Source organism: Morus notabilis, unplaced genomic scaffold (genome assembly GCF_000414095.1).
Source record: "Morus notabilis unplaced genomic scaffold, ASM41409v2 Scaffold63, whole genome shotgun sequence".
Classification (NCBI taxonomy): Eukaryota; Viridiplantae; Streptophyta; class Magnoliopsida; order Rosales; family Moraceae; genus Morus; species Morus notabilis.
In genome coordinates, this window is record NW_010365950.1 from 415,802 (window position 1) to 419,950 (window position 4,149).

The window sequence follows — 4,149 nt, forward strand, 5'->3', positions numbered from 1 at the left end:
TTTTACTGTAGAAACTAAGGCTTCGTTCATTTCGCCGATTCGAGTTTTGCTACAGTAAAAAGCTCTCAGAAACAGTCACATCTAACTTTTTTGCTACAGTAAAAAGCTCTTACACAAAATTACATCTCAACTCGAATTATAAACTCGAATCAGCGAAGTTAACGGACCCTTAAAACAAAAAACTCGAATCGGTGAAATGAACGAGGCTCACATGTACTCTCTCTCTCTCTCCTTCTCGTTCTTCTCTTCCTCTGCCAAACTCTCTCTCTTTTTTCTTCCAAGAAAAAATTTTGAATTTCAAAATTTAATAACTCACTCGTTCTTGATCGGAATTGAGTGATTCTTGTTTCTATGAGTTCACAACGAAGAGGAGAACGAGATGACACCCATATTGCCTATGGAATCCATCACGCTCAGAAGCTCACCGGAGCGCCGCCGTCGTCCGCGGCGTGAGCCGCCATCTCCGGCAGTGGAGGTCGACACTAATTGATTCAAAATGTTGAGGACGACGCTCAAGAAATTTTGAGGAAGGAGCTCCCTTGGAAGATGCTCGACATCTTGCTCAACGATATGATAGAATGCGACAGGAAGCTGAAGCTCAGGTAATAATAGATTTTACGATGCTACTCTGTCCTATCAAAGATTTAGGGGTAAGACATGTATTCTACTCTGCCATGAGTTTTGAACACCAAAAAAGGGGAGAAGAGAGTTATGGATGTTTAACAAAGTCTGTTACACAAACTTTAACATAATTTACAGCTTTCTTGATATCCGAAGCTTGATTGATGATTCATTCAAGTTGTTCGTTACATTATGATTTGCACCCAGACAGGCTATTGATGTATCTAGACGGCAAGCGAAGTTACGGGAATCCACAGGCAGTGCTGAATTTATCATAAAGCTAGAAGCTGCTGAAGGCAAACTTCTGGAGCTAAAGTCAAATGTGGCAACATTGGGAAAAGAAGCCGCTGCAGCTATGGCTGCTGTGGAAGGTCAAAGCAGAGGTTGACTCTTCAGCGTCTACTTGCCATGGAAATTCAATCATCCTTCTCCCCGTTTTTTTTTTTTTTTGGGACATATAGACTACTACTGTTTTACTTCCTGTAAAAACGTGTTTCAAAGTGAGTTTTCATTTTGTTTTGCATTTCAGGTTGAAGCTGAACGCAACTATCACCAGAGAGTCCTCCAGATACTTGATCAGCTTGAGGGCGAGGTATAAAAGATTTTAGGAAAGTCATTAAGGTGTTCACAGGCAATGTCCCGGAGTGTTCTAGGCATTCAGTTGGTTGTATATACTTTGTCCTTGGCGTGATTATGATTGAAATTTATTTATTGTGAATAGATGTTATCTGAGCGCCGGCGAATTGAAGCACCATCTACTCCAGCAACAGAGAACAGCATGCCTCCACCACCATCATATGAAGAGGTCAGCGGTGTCTTTGCTTCCGAAATCTATGATGGATCAACAGACAATGTGGATTATTTCTTGGGAGAGGTAACTTATTTACTTATATTTTCCATTTGCCATCCACGGATCTTTTCCAGTTTTGGAACTATTGAGTTGCTAACTATTTGTTTCATGTCTGAAGGTTGTGAATTCATTCAAAGCTGTAACTGATGTGGAGTTAAGTTTGTCTCTTGGTGATTATGTCGTTGTCCGGAAGGTTCTGCCACCTATCTTTTTCTATGTTGGCATATTTCATTTTAGTGAAAATCTTAGAACTTTTCAATGTGTTCCCATTGCTAAATTTCCAATATTTTCCCCATTACATTTTGTACAAGCTATTTTCTTTCTATTTTATCGCCTTTGATTATACATTGTAATACTAAAATCCAAATCCATTTATTGTTTCATCGTCTCTAATGGCAAAGATATTTCTGTGCTTGTGCAGGTCTCAAGCAGTGGTTGGGCTGAAGGTGAAAGGTGAATGTAAGGGAGCCGGTTGGTTCCCATTTAACTGTGGAAAGGCAAGAACGTGTGCTTGCGACCAAGGTGGCTGAAGTCTTCTGAGGTTACCCAGTAGTGGAGCTTATCTTACCTTTGTTTTTATCAGAAATTTTCGTCTCTTCTATTGGTAATCTAGTGTTAATCTTGGAGTTGGATTTGACTTGTTTTGTTAATTGGTTTTATTTGAATGAGCCACAAATACACGTGGAGTACTTATTCACGAGTTCATAAATAGCAGGGTTTAGTGTTAGGTCCGTTTTTATCCTGGTGTCACAAGTGGTGTTGCAACACTTTATTGTAACACTTTTTGTGACAGAAAATCTAAAATTAAATCAGCAAAACAGTAAAGCAAGAAACTAATGCAGAAACATAAAGGACATTAAAAAAAATGATATCGCAGTTCGGTGCGCACACCTACTCTGCGGGGCCACGCTCTGACAATGAACAATCCATTAAATTCAAAGGATTACAAACACCAATCGGACTTATACACCTAAAGACTCACTCCTTGACGTTGTCGCCGCCGTGTCGAATTTCTTTAATGATCTTGTCCAGCGAACACCATTCGTCTTCAAAACTGCACGGTGAAATCCCTTTGACTGGCAGTGCACTTTCTCCTGAAAGCTTCCAATCCTTCTCCCGAATGATGATCTTCAATCAACACATAAAAGCTCACTCTCTCATAGACTTTTTCTGAATATTTCTTCTATAAAAACCATGCCCTAAATGTATCCTTTGATTACCCAATATTTTTTTTCAAGGGGCCCAAAAACTCACGTATGCCACTTATGTATATATAGCAAAGTTGCTCATGTGCCTATCCAGATTTTTCTGTTTTCAGCCCTGTGTCCCCACACTATGTTCTCCTCAAGCTTGAAGATTTGCCAGCCATTAATTTCTCCAAAAGTCCACTTTTTATTTTTAGCAATCAAATCCTTTGATTTGTAGTCCATAAACATGACAACAAGACTTTCCTTAAGAGGTCTACCAAATTAAAATGTCAACCAATCTTACAACTAATTTGCCAAAAATAAGCCAATATAAAATGCACTAACAGGGTTTAGTATCGTATCCTGATAGTAGGAAAGGATGGTCGACTACACAAATGTTAATATTAACATGGTTTTGTAATGTGTATAACTATTTCGAAGTTCTGTTGGTAATATGACTGAAAATGTAGGCAATGAAGAATCATGTTTTCCCCAACTATCTACATACCAATACATGTAAGATACTCTTTGTCTTACAAGTTTGACATTAAATTTTTGTCTAGTGCATCATTGAAGTCATGTTTCCTCTAACTCACTGCAAAACATATGTGAATGTGGTTACGTAGTTGTGAATGGTGTAACTAGTCTTTGCTTTATTTATATGTTAAATGGTGTAAGTTTTAGTTGAGTTTGATTATTGTTTTGATAGTGGATCACTTTCTTACAGGTTAAAAAGTGGAGATGACTTTCTTGTGCAAGCATTTTGTCAAGATGGAAGGATTTATTTCACCATTGCACTTAGACGTTTTGGAGATGACTTCTTTGTTTTCTTTATTTGTTTTGAATGTTAAGGTTTTGGACATTGTATGAATTATGTTGTAGACGTAATTTTATTGCCTTCTTGGTAGATACTGATAACAATTGATATGTTGAATGCTTTTATATTTTAATTTGAATGTTCCTATATATCTCGGAATTACCATTTATTTACATGAATTGAAAAGGATATCAATAATAATTTTAAAAAGTTACAAGAGTATGAATATAACAAGGAAAAAAAGTTATTAATATGTTTTGTAGCTATGCTATAGAGCTATAAGAGGATGAAAATAACTCGTCTTAAACGCTATAATACTTCAATTCTATAGCGCTTTTTATAATTTTCTTGAAACGCTACGTTTTCTTAGGACCTTTAATAGCGCTCGCTGTCTTAGTGCTTTAAAAAGCGTTATTGCTAGTGATTAATAGCGTTTTTTGTCAGTTACGAAAAGCCTATTGTGGTGTAGGAGAACCCACTTTAACTTGAAGACAAAGCAATAAAAAAACTGGTTACTACTATATTTTAATCTCATTCAAATTTTCTCATTTACTTTTGAAAATAAAATTCTCTCCATTCCTTTTACTGTATGGCCGGCTGATAAGTGCACGAAAATGCACCATAAATATTGCTTTTGATTTACATAATATTAAAATATTTAAGTTTTAATTAAA

General features: G+C 36.7%; 1 pseudogene; it reads left to right on the forward strand.

Moving 5' to 3' along the window:
• Nucleotides 1-379: 379 nt before the first annotated feature.
• LOC112093734 lies at nt 380-2,011 on the forward strand (annotated as a pseudogene).
• Nucleotides 2,012-4,149: the final 2,138 nt, after the last annotated feature.